At 41.3% G+C, this 17,949-nt stretch overlaps 1 long non-coding RNA gene across 1 annotated transcript; it reads left to right on the top strand.

The window, feature by feature from the left end:
• The first annotated feature begins 385 nt into the window (after positions 1 to 385).
• Positions 386 to 7,368, top strand: LOC310790295. Its single transcript, XR_014553371.1, has 3 exons — positions 386 to 906; positions 1,915 to 1,982; positions 5,273 to 7,368. It is a non-coding gene; the product is annotated as an uncharacterized lncRNA (long non-coding RNA).
• Positions 7,369 to 17,949: the final 10,581 nt, after the last annotated feature.

A 17,949-nucleotide genomic window follows, 5' to 3' on the forward strand; every position in this document is an offset into this window, starting at 1 on the left:
CATTGAACTCAGGAAATGGAACATGGAAAATGTTTGTTTTATTTTGAAGGTGAAGAAGATTGTGACTATAGTTTGATTATATTTTTGGATATTATGAAAATGTGAATTGTTACAGTAACATTGAAATATGGAAACAAAATACAAAGAGAAAGAAAAAAGATATATTTTGCACAATCTAAAATAAATTCTGATGAGCGGAGCTGCAATTAAACACAGCACCTTGTCCGTGTCTCACTCTTTATCCTGTTTATACAGGGACGTTATCTGTTTATTTGGGATCTCAGTCCGAGACCTGTAACAAAATGCGTGAATTAACTTTCAAATAAACTTTTGTTTTTGTCTTTGTAGATAATATGTCTCAAACCCCATATGAGGCTGTTCTCCCTGAGACTCAGGTCTGCAGCTCTCTGACTCCTAACAGACCTACTGCTCCATCACATCGACTGGACAGCAAGACTCAGGATACAGATAAAGGCAAAAAGCCACAAAAGGAGGAGGCTTCTAGTTCTCTGAATGGAGTGAAAAAGGCAGTGGTCGTCTTGAGCAGACTATCTGAGCAGACCATACGTAGTGCTCTTCATCTACTAATGCCTCAGCTGGACAACAGTGAAGACGAGGACCTGAGCATTTGTGACTCTGACACACAGTGGGAACCTAAAGATAACTTGAGTTATTCTGATTGGTCCATCTTAAGCTCAGAGACTAAGTCAAACAAGAAGAGAGAGAAGAAGAGAGGAACGCATCGGAAAACTAGAAAGTTCACCACGGATGATCCAACAAAAACATCTAAACCACGAGCAAACACTGACGCCAAAAGGAACGCCACGACCACACCACAAGGAAACACAAATGTTGTGAAGAAAAGAGCTAAACGAACAACTGCCAGAGTGCAAAAGACAAACAAAGGTAACCTTCCAGCTTTCAGTTTTTGAGCGATAGAGTCCACTACAGCCATATATATTATATTAGATGCATCACTACTGTACCTGAAAACTATTCCTTATGTTTACACATCACTCCTGTCCCCTTGGCTCCATTGTGTCAAGGAAATGGATCCAGAAACATTATTTTTGTAGAATATGCCAGCAAATATTTTCATGTAGAATGACCGTCTTCTGCACATCAAACCAATATCCGTCGATTCAGGGTCTATATTATACCATGATAGTGCTCTAACTTATTAGTAAGGCACCTCGGAGGGGTCCACGCACACCCCCCTTATTTTGTTTCTATTCTGGATTTTTGGTATCCATAGGACGTCTAAAATAAAGATTTTGATGATCCCAAGAGAAAAACCTGTCCAAAATGTGTTTTTCCCCCCAATGTTTTATTACCTATGACACCCGCGGGATTGCCAGCAGGAACGGCGGTGAGACTGTCTTTCAGAGACTGTGACACGCTCAAATTTCGAGCTTGGGAAAAGGTAGGGATATCATTTGAAAGGAGACAACCTTAGGTTTCCAAGGGGACCAAGCTTGTCCTGCTAGCTTGTCGGAAAGGGGGCTAAATAACTAATGATTCAAAGTCAGACAAAGTTTTGGCGAGGGAAAAATGGCCATCACCATTTTCCAAATGGTCCCTTGACCTGTCTTCCAACCTCCTGTCCAGCTGTCTTCCAACTTCCAAACAGATTGACGTAACATCACAAAACTTTGTAGAAAGGTTGGCAGAGGTCACTCTACTGAGTCCAGTGCCCTCTAGTGTTTTAAATCAATCTTAAGGAAATCAATTATATAAGAGCACTTTTACTGTTTTTCCATTCACATTAATGACACCTTAATATTTCTTCAGTAGGTTTTAGTCTTCAGAGAACTGCTTGGATCCTAAAATCACTGCTTGCAGCTACATTCTTCTTATTAGTATTAGTATTGATTTTGTGGGTGTTCCCTGTCTTCATCTATCTCTGTTTCTCAGAGCTGATTGGCTGGAAGAGACATCTGGCAGAGGAGAGGAACACTGTCAAGATGAATTCTTCAGAAGAGGTGAGGAAAAAAACATCACTGTTGTGTCACTGATGTTCCACACACACACACACACGCACGCACGCACGCACGCACGCACGCACACACACACACACACACACACACACACACACACACACACACACACACACACACACACACACACACACAGCATCCAAACGTTCCCTCTGTGGAATGTGGCTCACTGGGACAGGCTCACCATGGAAGTCAGCATGGTGGAACCAGACTAAATCCAGGATCAAAAACCAATCTGCACGTAGCAGCACAGAATAGATCAAATCAATTAGAATCATTTTTATTTCTTTTCTGTAGAGACAGTTTTAACTTGACAACAAAAACATTCTAAATTGAAGCCCAGCTCACTTCCTGTTGCAGTGTTTGCTAGTACAGTAGAACAAGACTGTCAGGACTCCTAGACAGGGCTGACAATTCCATGGAAACGGTCTATACGGTACCTTATTCACCTTTCTTTTCTCAATAAAAGACAGTTAGACCTTTTCACCCATTATATATGTAACAAACGTTACATTGTACTCCATAACGTTTGAAGTCGGACTAGACTCTAGTCCGACTTCAAACTTTATGGAGTACAGTGTACTTGTACAGTGTACAGTGTAAATAACTGCCTCTAGTCACTAGAGGCAGTTATTTACATAGACAAAATCAAATGATGGATTGAAATAAATGACATCTATCCCTTACAGGTTTTGTATCTTAAAACATATAATGAACTGTAACATACAGTACAACTGTAGACTAGACCTTTTTAACAACATGAATTAAAATTAAGTTTTTTACTTCAGGAAAACACATGCTGAACACTAAATAGAGCTTAACACATGCTGAACACATTACAGGGTTACATTTATTTATAGAGCCCGCAAGTTGCCTGTATATCAAAAACACACAGTGGTACAGTAGCTGTCTAGTAAGGGACCATTCGTTATTTAGAAGGGGGGTCACTGGAGGGATTTGGTGTGCTCTGAAATAAAAAGCTGTGCCCCTTCCTCGATCAAAATATATTTTTCCTTGACCCTCCCCAAGTGATTTAAAAAATATGATTCACCCTCCCCAAACAATATTGTGGCGAGCGTGGAAGAATGCGGACTGAAACCGATATCTTACTTTTAACCAAACATATGCAGAAACTCCGGCCAGAGGTGATCGAACACACTAACAGTCTCAGTCGTGGTGGCTACATTGATAGTAAAACTAAACATCCTTGCCACACAAACATTGCCATTATCACATAATGCAATCAAAACACGAGCACAACATCACTAAACCACGTTTTTAACTGTAACATAAAGCTTCCCACAAGAACATGAACTCCCATAATCCTTTGCGCTTCTTAGAGCAGAACTGTCACCAATCAGAGCGACCGCCTCCTCTGGTCGCTACATAATGCTATTTTCGCTTGTGAAACAATCTTCAGTCTGTGCATATCAATATTTGTGTTTAAATAGCAGTCAATGACTGATGGAAAAAAGTTAGCCGGTTCTATTATTGTGGCGGACTCTCCACTCTCTGTCCCCCCTCTCTCTCTCACTCCCTCAGCAGACAGGCACAAAGCCACACATGTAAAATCTCCCAGCATCCATTGAGCTACATTTCGATAACAAATAGCATCCAAATTAGCCTAAATAGATAGAAAGGTAGATAGAAATAATGTTAACACAACATGCAATTGTCGAACATTTCAATATTGGACAAAATAAAATCTCGAAATCAAAACACAACCCTATGTGAAACATATATGTCATCCTGGTGGTATAAATATCACTTGCAGACTTAACGTAATTTAGGAGATGAGTGAGCCGTAACTCGGTTCTACTGTGACTTCCTAGAAGACTTATCTGGCGCAACGATAGAGCCCATATACAGTATATTTTGTGATGCCATGTCTGTTTGTTTGCTATATATATTTTGTGATGCCATGTCTGTTTGTTTGCTCGACTTTTCGTGCTGGAAATGTAGCCTACTTCCATATTGTGGCACCTAGAGACCACAGCCACAGGCTCCAACGCCGTTAAGGCACACACACCAAGAAGCAGCTTAATATTAAAATAGGAATCTTTATTATCGACAAAAATATATATAGGCTATATGTTTTAATTAAAACAGCTCATAGCATCACAGCACAGGTTGGTTGACACTTGTTACATATCACCACGTCATGATAGCACGCAGCAACAATAATTAGTGTAAGGGCTCCTGCAGGATGGTGGTCTTACACTAAGTTATACAATCAAATCAAACTATTAGTATCACAATGAGTCAGCCACTCGTTACGAAAGACACCTCTGGGGCTCGCGCTCCCGAAAGAAAGCAGCAACAGCACACCAGCCTGTCGCAGCTTCGCTGGTATGAACGTATAGGTTACCCCAGCGGTGCGTACAAGACCCCAGCCCTCCGTCGAGGCAAACAGAGCCCAGCAGCCGCGGAATCACCAGAAAAGCGCCACTGATTGGCCAGATACTGTACACGCCTACTGTCTGGATAGGCCAAGCACAAAGATCGACAGATCAGACCGCCAAAGAGAAACAATGCACCGGGACATACCAAACAGTTTGGACAGGAGGGGTGTAAATGAAGCAACTCAGTAGTTGTTGAAGTCCGAAAAGCAAACATTACACACAGACAAAAAGTTTATATATTTTTATCTAATCAAAATTGTATACCCCTCTCCTGGACTCAAATTAAAGAGAGTGTACCCTCCCTCAAACTAAATTTAAAACAAGATTACCCTACCCTATTTTCCTCCAGTGGCCCCTTCCCTAAATAACGAACGGTCCCTAATATCAATGTGTCTAGTGCAGGGGTGCCAATACGTCGATCGCGATCGACCGGTCCATCGCGAAGGTAGTGTGGTCGATCGCATGGCATTTTTTAACTGTTTTTCCACTGTTTTTCCACTGTTTCCACTGTTTTTCCACTGTTCCACTGTTTTCCACTGTATACTCAGTGTATATATATATAAATAAATATGTTTGGTAGATCACTTTGACTTGGTCATTTTAAAAGTAGCTCCCAAGCTGAAAAAGTGTGGGCACCCCTGGTCTAGTGTCTAGGTAACTAGTGTAAAATAACATGACCCCCCTGGGTTGGTTTTCCTCCCTCCTCCTCAGTTTTGAAGTCACCAACCGCCACTGTCTGACACACACGTACACGTACACGTACACACACGCACACGCGCACACACACACACACACACACACACACACACACACACACACACACACACACACACAGTGTCTCTGTCCTGATTCTTTCTTTCTATCTTTTTATAGAAGCAGAGAGACACCAGTGGACCCAGACGTCACCGCTGTGATCAGTGTGACAAAACATTCACAAGACTTGACCACTTAAAGCAACATCAGAGAGTTCACTCAGGAGAGAAGTCTTACTACTGTCAGCAGTGTGGGAGCTGTTTCAGTCAGTTAGGTAACCTAAGAACACACCAACGCATTCACACTGGAGTTAAACCATACAGCTGTGAGGAATGTGCGAGCAGCTTCAGTCAGTTAGGTAACCTAAGAACACACCAACGCATTCACACTGGAGTTAAACCCTACAGCTGTGACCAATGTGGGAGCAGGTTCAGTCAGTTAGATAGCCTAAAAACACACCAACGCATTCACACTGGAGATAAACCCTACTGCTGTGACCAATGTGGGAGCAGGTTCAGTCACTCACATCACCTAACAATGCACCAACGCATTCACACTGGAGCTAAACCCTACAGCTGTGACCAATGTGGGAGCAGGTTCAGTCTGTTAGGTAGCCTAAAAACACACCAACGCATCCACACTGGAGTTAAACCCTACAGCTGTGACCAATGTGGGAGCAGGTTCAGTCGGTTAGGTAGCCTAACAACACACCAACACATTCACACTGGAGTTAAACCCTACAGCTGTGACCAATGTGGGAGCAGGTTCAGTTGGTTATATCACCTAAAATCACACCAACGCATTCACACTGGAGCTAAACCCTACAACTGTGTCTGCTGTAAGAAAATGTTCAGACACTCAAGTACTTTGAAGAAACACCGCTGCATCTAACCTGCTGAAGAGCGCCTCCACTGTTCGCAGTGGGAACAAGCTTGTCTCTGTCCAATAGGACATTATGTGATACTCAACTTGCGGCCCGGGGGTTAATTTTCTTTTTCGAGAACCCCTTGTTAATTTGTTTGGGAAGAGGGTTTACTCTGAACAGATTTGAGAACTGAATTGAAGTGAACAAACGTATTTTCTAACTTGTATTATTAAGAAGCAAATTGACTGTGGCAAGTATAGCAGAGTGGCAATGCTTGACCTACAAAAAGCATTCAACACTGTCAATCACCAAATCTTACTATGTAAACTGAAGGCAAAAGGAGGCACTGGATTGGATACAGTCATACCTCTCTGACAGAGTACAAAGAGTAGAAGTAGGAGGAGTAACTCTGAGCCCAAAAACCTCACCTGTGGGGTCCCCCAAGGAAGGTCCTTTATCATGTTTGTTGTACATTAATGACATGGAATCTGCTTGTTCATGTCCTTTATTTCTGTACGCAGATGATTCCACCTTGTTGGTAACCTGAGAGTGCTTAGAATCAGTTAGATCATCACTTAGCAAACAGCTTCATAATGTAGCTCGTTGTTATGCAACAATAAGCTATCCTGCACTTAGGAAAATCTGAATGTATTGTTTTTGGAACAAAGTATAAATTAAGGGACCAACCCAGTTTTTGGGTGGAATGTAATGGTGCTAAGTTACAGGAAAAGTGTTGTGTAACGTATCTGGGAAGTCAATTGGATCAATGTGTGATGAGTGAGGCTGTAGCCCTCTCTGTCATTGGGAAAATACACTCAAGGACAAAGTATTTGATAAGAATATCTCAATTCCTTGACAAGAAGACCATGAGGCTTTTAGCTGTCTTTAATTCAAGTCACTATGACTACACCTGTATATCCTGGTACAGTGGTTTAAGTCTGAGAATTCTCTGAGCGGTTTTAAGAACCTTCTGAAATAATTCCTGCTGAGTAAGCTAGAGGAGCGTACTGAGCCTTTTGTTGACTTGGTTTCTGAACTTGTGTTGCTTGTATCTCTTGTTTCTTTTTATTCTTGATTGATCTGTATGTTTATTTGATGTCATGTGTTACTGTTACTTAATGTGTTACTGTGTGTCCTGTTTTTTAACACATTCACTGCCAGCAGTTTTTTTTTACTGTAGGTAGCTTCTGCCAAGGTTTTTTTTTGAGGATTCTGGCTCATCTTTCAAGAGCCGAGGATTCTTTTCTGCTAAGATTTTGTGAACACAAAATATCTCAAAAGAACTAATAGAATGTGTGCTTTCTCTGTCTAAAAGAGTTCGTTTGTAGAGTTAGTAGTTATGTAGGCATTAGCAGTTGAATACAGCATGGTTTCAGCGTCTGAAAATTTAAGCTGAGATAAATGGCTTTTTGTGAAATTCGATAGAACAGTCACTTTAACCATTTATTTTTGGCGTAAGACGTCAGACATCTAAACAATAGTTTTGAACAGTAATTTCCTCCATAGCAGCAGGAAACCCCCCTCTCCTTCAAACTCCTCCCTCCGTGTGTGTTCTCCTCCTCCCTCCGTGGCTGCAGCGGTACAAGCAAGGCTTTGCCTGTCTGTGCTGCCTGGCTGCTGGCGGCCGCTCTTTGGGCGAGTCTGCATGGGCCTCGTTCGTTTCGGTTGTGAGCTCAGCTGGAATGAAGCTGCGTGCGATTGTGGGCTTTCTGCCGGTGTTTCAAAGTGTGTTGCACCCATAATCTATTATGCAAATTTGCAATCCCCCACCGCAGCTCCCAGCGCGAAAGCGAAAGCGTTTTCGCCAATCCATTTTACAGTATGAGAATGGTTTCCTTGCGCGTTCCCCTGCAGTTTTGGCTCGGCTTTTTCTAGTCTGGAGAGCACTGTCGCCACTTAGTGGGTCGGTGGAATGGGTTGTACACGTTCGGTGGTTCCCATATTTTTATAGGAGACGTGGGGGGCGTTGATCCACGTCCCACCGCCAAAAAAATGTTTTTATTTTTATTTTGACGAGTTGACTCGTCAACGGCAGTCAACCGTTGGATTTTTTTTTGACGAGTCAACTCGTCGACGGCAGTGAACGTGTTAAGACCAGGGACCATGTTGGAAATAAGTGTCTGCTTTTACATGTATATCCCCTGGATTTTGCCGTCTTTTATATCCATAATAAAATCAATCAATCAATCAACTTTTTTTGTTCATTGTTATTGTGTTTTGTTTGTTTATTTGTTTTTAACACTGACATCTATTTTGGGTAAATAACATCTAGTTTGGTTGATTATTTGGACTTGCCTGAAAGACATTTTTATTGTGTACATGGTTTGTACCTCCAATACTGATTTATATTGAGGTTCCCTAGTTTTGCATTGTCGCACTGATTATTGCTTTGATTATTTGTTTGCATTCTGCTTGCTGGTTAATTCAGATTGATGCTATGTGAGTTTATGGCAGAGTGTAAAAAGCTTCAATGTTAAAAGAGTCACACTAAACTCTTAGCTGGCACCCCAAAAACCAACAATCTGCTACAGAAAATGATTCATGTTTATTAACTGGCCCCTGGCCGCCTGTCATTTTGCAAAAGTGGCAGCTGACATAATACGGTTGGGTTACTTTAAAATGCAGCTGAACCCCCAGCAGCAGAGCGCCCCCTGCAGGCAGCTCAGCTCAGGAGTTGTTGGGCAGGCTGAACAGTTTGACGGTGCCTGCCTCTTGGTTGTATTTGCCCTCCTTGTCGTCGCAGGCATAGTGCCAGCAGCGGCCTCTTGGGGTGCCAGGCCACCGTAAAGGTGGGCGAGTCTCACTGCACCGGCTCCCACAGCTTTTTTTTTATTTATTTATTCTTTTTGGGGGCATTTTTGCCTTCATTAGACAGAACATCAGGCAGACAGGAAAGGTGGGGAGAGAGAAAGAGCTCGGGGATGACATGCAGCAAAGGACCTCGGGTCGGATTCGAACCTGCGTCGGCCGCAGGTTCGACTGCAAACACACAGACCAGACCACAGGAGCTGTAAGACAAGGACCCGGGTTCAAACCCCACAACCTGTTGAAGTGTCCATGAGCAAGACACTGACTGCACCCCTACCAGCTCCAGAGGCAAACACTACCTCCCTGTCCTCCCCTCTTTCCTTCTCCCTTCCTCCTCTCCTTCCCTCTCCAATACAACCTCATAAAAAGATTTAGAAAGAAGAATGAAAATAGACAAGATCAGTCAACAGTAAATCAGCTGTGACAACAGATACAGTAAATATGTATGTCGACTAACTCATCAGCTGTGACAACAGATACAGTAAATATGTATGTCGACTAACTCATCAGCTGTGACAACAGATACAGTAACTGTCTACTAACTCATTCTGCTTTTTGTTTCACTTTTTACTGTGAATTTTCTTTTCTTTGTCTATTTTGTTTTTCTTGTTTCCATCTTGTTTCTGTTGTATTTTACGCTTTGGACAGATTATTATTATTATTATTATTATTATTTGGGTTTCTGAGGTAGAGACCCATAATAAGCTCTTTCAGGGTTTTGCGTCTCTATCTGCACTTTACTTGCTGGTTTGCTGTTTTTTTTAATCCGTTTTATAATTATGTGTGCAAAAAAAGCAGATGCCACCAGCATTAAACATTATAAACAAATACTAAGAAATATTATTAACATAAATAAGGCCGCAAGAAATGACTACAGTCATTTCTTACGCATGAGATTACTTTTAGCCTTTTAGTCATAAAGATTATTGAAATATACTATTCCATAGACTGAAATGTTATAACAGAAGTGGAGTATTGGCCAGAATGACATGAACATTTGGACACTTATTCAGCAGGTATCTTGCATGTTGCGTTCAGCAGTGTTATTTCTGTTGGGGGAATATTCTAAAATCGGCCATAAGGGTCATCTAGCCTGTTAGTGAAATTACAGGGTTAATTCACTTTGGAGTTTTCAGTGTTGCCAACAGGGGGCAGTGTGACATGCTGCGCTTCTCGGACGGACCCTCTTTGTTCTTTACAAGCAGAGCTCGTTGGCTTCCTCATTCTGATGAGCGCCGAGCGGTGCTGCAAGTAAACACAGCACCTTGTCCTGTCTCACTCTTTCTCCTGTTTATACAGGTTGGTGAAGTATTAACACTTATACAACTGCACATACACGTTGCTTAACAGTTAAACGAAGTAGTAGAACGATTTAGCAAGTGTAATGACTGCATTTAGATGGTTTTGTGAACAAGTAGAAAAACGTTTTTGTTTGTATTGTGGGTGATCCAAAATGGCGCCCGCTTAAACTTTTCATTACAAACAGGGTAAAATCCAAATAGGTCTTTAGGTTTTGGGCTCCAGCAGATTTCAGTTTTGGTCAAGCATGATTGTTTTGTGAACACAACTGTTTTAGTGAATATGTTTTGATATTAGTTTGAAATTATAAGCACTGTTAAAAGTTATGTTTTGCAAGTCAGCTCATACATTCTAATGGTACAGCCATAGTAGAAATGTATATTGCTAGTATTTTTAATTTTGTTTATTTTTTTGCACTAGAGGTTAAAACCTAGAAATTCTGTATTTCTTAGTAGCCTAATGTAGGAATTTAGTGGTAAATGAAACCTTAGCTCAGTTAATAGACTGAATGAGGATTTATTCATGCTTAGTACACTGATTGAACTCAGGAAATGGAACATGGAAAATGTTTGTTTTATTTTGAAGGTGAAGAAGATTGTGACTATAGTTTGATTATATTTTTTGATATTATGAAAATGTGAATTGTTACAGTAACATTGAAATATGGAAACAAAATACAAAGAGAAAGAAAAAATATATTTTGCACAATCTAAAATAAATTCTGATGAGCGGAGCTGCAAGTAAACGCAGCACCTTGTCCGTGTCTCACTCTTTATCCTGTTTATACAGGGACGTTATCTGTTTATTTGGGATCTCAGTCCGAGACCTGTAACAAAATGCGTGAATTAACTTTCAAATAAACTTGTTTTTTGTCTTTGTAGATAATATGGCTCAAACCCCATATGAGGCTGTTCTCCCTGAGACTCAGGTCTGCAGCTCTCTGACTCCTAACAGACCTACTGCTCCATCACATCGACTGGACAGCAAGACTCAGGATACAGATAAAGGCAAAAAGCCACAAAAGGAGGAGGCTTCTAGTTCTCTGAATGGAGTGAAAAAGGCAGTGGTCGTCTTGAGCAGACTATCTGCGCAGACCATACGTAGTGCTCTTAATCTACCAATGCCTCAGCTGGACAACAGTGAAGAGGAGGACCTGCGCATCTGTGACACTGACACACAGTGGGAACCTAAAGATGACTTGAGTGATTCTGATTGGTCCATCTTAAGCTCAGAGACTAAGTCAAACAAGAAGAGAGGAACGCATCGGAAAACTAGAAAGTTCACCACGGATGATCCAACAAAAACATCTAAACCACGAGCAAACACTGACGCCAAAAGGAACGCCACGACCACACCACAAGGAAACATGAATGTTGTGAAGAAAAGAGCTAAACGAACAACGGCCACAGTGCAAAAGCCAAACAAAGGTAACCTTCCAGCTTTCAGTCTTTGAGCGATAGAGTCCACTACAGCCAGAGATATTATATTAGATGCATCACTACTGTACCTGAAAACTATTCCTTATGTTTACACATCACTCCTGTCCCCTTGGCTCCATTGTGTCAAGGAAATGGATCCAGAAACATTATTTTTGTAGAATATCCCAGCAAATATTTTCATGTAGTATGACCGTCTTCTGCACATCAAACCAATATTCGTCGATTCAGGGTCTATATTATACCATGATAGTGCTCTAACTTATTAGTAGGGCACCTCGGAGGGGTCCACGCACACCCCCCTTATTTTGTTTCTATTCTGGATTTTTGGCATCCATAGGACGTCTAAAATAAAGATTTTGATGATCCCAAGAGAAAAACCTGTCCAAAATGTGTTTTTCCCCCCAATGTTTTATTACCCCTATGACACCCGCGGGATTGCCGGCAGGAACGGCGGTAAGACTGTCTTTCAGAGACTGTGACACGCTCAAATTTTGAGCTTGGGAAAAGGTAGGGATATCATTTGAAAGGAGACAACCTTAGGTTTCCAATGGGACCAAGCTTGTTATGCTAGCTTGTCGGAAAGGGGGCTAAATAACTAATGATTCAAAGTCAGACAAAGTTTTGGCGAGGGAAAAATGGCCATCACCATTTTCCAAATGGTCCCTTGACCTGTCTTCCAACCTCCTGTCCAGCTGTCTTCCAACTTCCAAACAGATTGACGTAACATCACAAAACTTTGTAGAAAGGTTGGCAGAGGTCACTCTACTGAGTCCAGTGCCCTCTAGTGTTTTAACTAAATCTTAAGGAAATCAATTATATAAGAACACTTTTACTGTTTTTCCATTCACAATAATGACACCTTCATATTTCTTCAGTAGGTTTTAGTCTTCAGAGAACTGCTTGGATCCTACAATCACTGCTTGCAGCTACATTCTTCTTATTAGTATTAGTATTGTTTTTGTGGGTGTTCCCTGTCTTCATCTATCTCTGTTTCTCAGAGCTGATTGGCTGGAAGAGACATCTGGCAGAGGAGAGGAACACTGTCAAGATGAATTCTTCAGAAGAGGTGAGGAAAAAAACATCACTGTTGTGTCACTGATGTTCCAACACACACACACACACACACACACACACACACACACGTGCACGCACACACACACACACACACACACACAGTGTCTCTGTCCTGATTCTGTCTTTCTATCTTTTTATAGAAACAGAGAGACACCAGTGGACCCAGATGTCACCGCTGTGATCAGTGTGACAAAACATTCATAAAACTTCACCTGTTAAAGAGACATCAGAGAGTTCACTCAGGAGAGAAGCCTTACTCCTGTCAGCAGTGTGGGCGCTGTTTCAGTCACTTATGTAACCTAAGAACACACCAACGCATTCACACTGGAGCTAAACCCTACAGCTGTGACCAATGTGGGAGCAGGTTCAGTCTGTTAGGTAGCCTAAAATCACACCAACGCATTCACACTGGAGTTAAACCCTACAGCTGTGACCAATGTGGGAGCAGGTTCAGTCAGTTAGGTAGCCTAAACACACACCAACGCATTCACACTGGAGTTAAACCCTACAGCTGTGACCAATGTGGGAGCAGGTTCAATGAGTTAGGTAGCCTAAAAACACATCAACGCATTCACACTGGAGTTAAACCCTACAGCTGTGACCAATGTGAGAGCAGCTTCAGTCAGTTAGGTCACCTAAAAAGACATCAACACATTCACACTGGAGATAAACCCTACAGCTGTGAGGAATGTGCGAGCAGCTTCAGTCGGTTAGATAGCCTAAAAACACACCAACGCATTCACACTGGAGTTAAACCCTACAGCTGTGACCAATGTGGGAGCAGGTTCAGTGAGTTAGGTAGCCTAAAATCACACCAACGCATTCACACTGGAGTTAAACCCTACAGCTGTGACCAATGTGGGAGCAGGTTCAGTCAGTTAGGTAGCCTAAACACACACCAACGCATTCACACTGGAGTTAAACCCTACAGCTGTGACCAATGTGGGAGCAGGTTCAATGAGTTAGGTAGCCTAAAAACACATCAACGCATTCACACTGGAGTTAAACCCTACAGCTGTGACCAATGTGAGAGCAGCTTCAGTCAGTTAGGTCACCTAAAAAGACACCAACACATTCACACTGGAGTTAAACCCTACAGCTGTGACCAATGTGGGAGCAGGTTCAGTGAGTTAGGTAGCCTAAAATCACACCAACGCATTCACACTGGAGTTAAACCCTTCTACTGTGTCCGCTGTAAGAAAATGTTCAGACACTCAAATACAGTGAAGAACCATCGCTGCATCTAACCTACTGAAGAGCGCCTCCACTGTCTGCAGCGGGAACCAGCTTCTCTGATCAATAGACCCTTTTCACGGGGCGATTTTCTGTTGAAAAGGAAGGGTAAATGCAGGTGCAAGCAAAACACTAATGAAGGTTTCCAACTTCTCAACACTCACGTGACTTTTCATGACGTTTCTGCCCACCCCTGTTGTTATTTGTTTGTTTTTGCTCAAACTGAATGTTTTATGGTCACTCACAGTTCAGTAGGTCACATGATTCAGTAGGTCACATGATTCAGTAGGTCACATGATTCAGCAGGTCACATGATTCAGTAGGTCACATGATTCAGTAGGTAGGTCACATGATTCAGCAGGTCACATGATTCAGCAGGTCACATGATTCAGCAGGTCACATGATTCAGCAGGTCACATAATTCAGCAGGTCACATGATTCAGTAGGTCACATGATTCAGTAGGTAGGTCACATGATTCAGTAGGTCACATGATTCAGTAGGTATGTCACATGATTCAGTAGGTATGTCACATGATTCAGTAGGTAGGTCACATGATTCAGTAGGTCACATGATTCAGCAGGTCACAGGTCGGCTTGGTTCCAGCCTTAAAACTCGTTACAGAAGGATTTTTCAAAATATCTATGGGAGAAAATTAATGGGAACTTACTTTCGGTACCTGAAACGTCACGAAAAGTCACATGCCTGTTCAGCTCTATAGGACTGAACGATACTGACATGTTTTTTTTAAACTGTGATTATTTGACAAACTTTTTTTCTTGGAATAAATCTTTTAGAAGCTTAAAATTGTTTAAAGAAAAGTTATTTTGTTGACAGTGGGCAGGATTTACTGAGTTAAATGTTTTGTTCCAGTTTGGATCAAACTCTCTGAAGAAATGTATTGCTGCGTCTTGCGTTTTATTTTCTAATAATTGTTCTGTTCATCTCTACTGTCCAACCAAACATGTAAGAAATAAAAGTTCAATGACAGCAAAGTGTGAATTTTGCAGAATTATTTTCAGCCATAAATCTTGACATTAGATTGCTAGAATGTAACCAACAATGTAAATAGACATTGCAAAGGTGCAAAAGATAGCTGATATGAGAGTTACATCATAGACCAAAGGCTTTCAAAAGGGGAGGTGGGCCTCCCCAGGGGGGCTCCAATTAGTTTCAGGGGAGGCTCAGTGAATGGAAGTGAAAACATACATCACATTAGTTATTACATCAGTTATCAAAAGGAGATCACATAATGTGTGTGATTTGGTTAAAGAGATGTTTCAGAGATGCTGTAATACTGGGACATTTTAGTGTTTTCCCCACTTTCCCAGAGTCAGAAACAAATAAATGCCTCCAGACAAACAGACATATATATTATAGTCTGAAGCTGACTTGTCTTTATTTATTTGGAATTCTAACATTTATTTTTTGAATGACTGAGAACTCTCAGATCAAAAGTTATGAGTATCTGTTTTGTGTCTAAAAGTAAAATGTGTGAGAAATGGCTTTGAGCATTCCACAACATTCTATTTTCTACAGGGGCATTCCACCAAAACTATAAAAATAAATACTTTCCTCTTTGTTTTATGAAAATACTTATTCACTGTTATGATGTACTACAGGGATGAAGGAAACCAAATCACTCAAATATCTGCAAAACATTGAATTTACTTTTCAACCTTCTTTTGCTCATTATTACCAATAATGTGCAGCAGCAACATGTAGAGGGTTTCTGCAGCGCACGCACACGCACACACACACACACACACACACACACACACACACACACACACACACAGTCACCAAAATTGACAAAAATTGAATAATGTAATGTGATTGATCATTGATGTCTTCCTTCTTCATAGGTTCCTTGGCTGTAAGCAGAAGGTAGCAGCACCCTCTACTGGTCTTTAACATAACATCTGATATTGAAGAGGGTAAAAAGCTTCAACATTAAAAGAGTCACAGTAAACTCTAGCTGGCACCCCAAAAACCAACAATCTGCTACAGAAAATGATTCATGTTTATTAACTGGCCCCTGGCCGCCTGGCATTTTGCAAAAGTGGCCGCTGACATAATACGGTTGGGTTACTTTAAAATGCAGCTGAACCCCCCGCAGCAGAGCGCCCCCTGCAGGCAGCTCAGCTCAGGAGTTGTTGGGCAGGCTGAACAGTTTGACGGTGCCTGCCTCTTGGTTGTATTTGCCCTCCTTGTCATCGCAGGCGTAGTGCCAGCAGCGGCCTCTTGGCGTGCCAGGCCACCGTAAAGGTGGGCGAGTCTCACTGCGCATGAGATTACTTTTAGCCTTTTAGTCATAAAGATTATTGAAATATACTATTCCATAGACTGAAATGTTATAACAGAAGTGGAGTATTGGCCAGAATGACATGAACATTTGGACACTTATTCAGCAGGTATCTTGCATGTTGCGTTCAGCAGTGTTATTTCTGTTGGGGGAATATTCTAAAATCGGCCATAAGGGTAATCTATAGCCTGTTAGTGAAATGACAGGGTTTAATTCACTTTGGAGTTTTCAGTGTTGCCAACAGGGGGCAGTGTGAGATGTTGCGCTTCTCGAACGGACCCTCTTTGTTCTTTACAAGCAGAGCTCGTTGGCTTCCTCATTCTGATGAGCGGAGCTGCAAGTAAACACAGCACCTTGTCCTGTCTCACTCTTTATCCTGTTTATAAAGGTTGGTGAAGTATTAACACTTATACAACTGCACATACACGTTGCTTAAGAGTTAAACTAAGTAGTAGATCGATTTAGCAAGTGTAATGACTGCATTTAGATGGTTTTGTGAACAAGTAGAAAAACGTTTTTGTTTGTATTGTGGGTGATCCAAAATGGCGCCCGCTTAAACTTTTCATTACAAAACAGGGTAAAATCCAAATAGGTCTTTAGGTTTTGGGCTCCAGCAGATTTCAGTTTTGGTCAAGCATGATTGTTTTGGGAACACAACTGTTTTAGTGAATATGTTTTGATATTAGTTTGAAATTACAAGCACTGTTAAAAGTTATGTTTTGCAAGTCAGCTCATACATTCTAATGGTACAGCCATAGTAGAAATGTATATTGCTAGTATTTTTAATTTTGTTTATTTTTTTGCACTAGAGTTTAAAACCTAGAAATTCTGTATTTCTTAGTAGCCTAATGTAGGAATGTAGTGGTAAATTAAACCTTAGCTCAGTTAATAGACTGAATGAGGATTTATTCATGCTTAGTACACTGATTGAACTCAGGAAATGGAACATGGAAAATGTTTGTTTTATTTTGAAGGTGAAGAAGATTGTGACTATAGTTTGATTATATTTTTGGATATTATGAAAATGTGAATTGTTACAGTAACATTGAAATATGGAAACAAAATACAAAGAGAAAGAAAAAAGATATATTTTGCACAATCTAAAATAAATTCTGATGAGCGGAGCTGCAAGTAAACGCAGCACCTTGTCCATGTCTCACTCTTTATCCTGTTTATACAGGGACGTTATCTGTTTATTTGGGATCTCAGTCCGAGACCTGTAACAAAATGCGTGAATTAACTTTCAAATAAACTTGTTTTTTGTCTTTGTAGGTAATATGGCTCAAAACCCATATGAGGCTGTTCTCCCTGAGACTCAGGTCTGCAGCTCTCTGACTCCTAACAGACCTACTGCTCCATCACATCGACTGGACAGCAAGACTCAGGATACAGATAAAGGCAAAAAGCCACAAAAGGAGGAGGCTTCTAGTTCTCTGAATGGAGTGAAAAAGGCAGTGGTCGTCTTGAGCAGACTATCTGAGCAGACCATACGTAGTGCTCTTCATCTACCAATGCCTCAGCTGGACAACAGTGAAGAGGAGGACCTGCGCATCTGTGACTCTGACACACAGTGGGAACCTAAAGATGACTTGAGTGATTCTGATTGGTCCATCTTAAGCTCAGAGACTAAGTCAAACAAGAAGAGAGGAACGCATCGGAAAACTAGAAAGTTCACCACGGATGATCCAACAAAAACATCTAAACCACGAGCAAACACTGATGCCAAAAGGAACGCCACGACCACAACACAAGAAAACATGAATGTTGTGAAGAAAA

The sequence above is a fragment of the Poromitra crassiceps genome, assembly GCF_964638095.1.
Source record: "Poromitra crassiceps genome assembly, chromosome: 15".
NCBI classification, from domain to species: Eukaryota; Metazoa; Chordata; class Actinopteri; order Beryciformes; family Melamphaidae; genus Poromitra; species Poromitra crassiceps.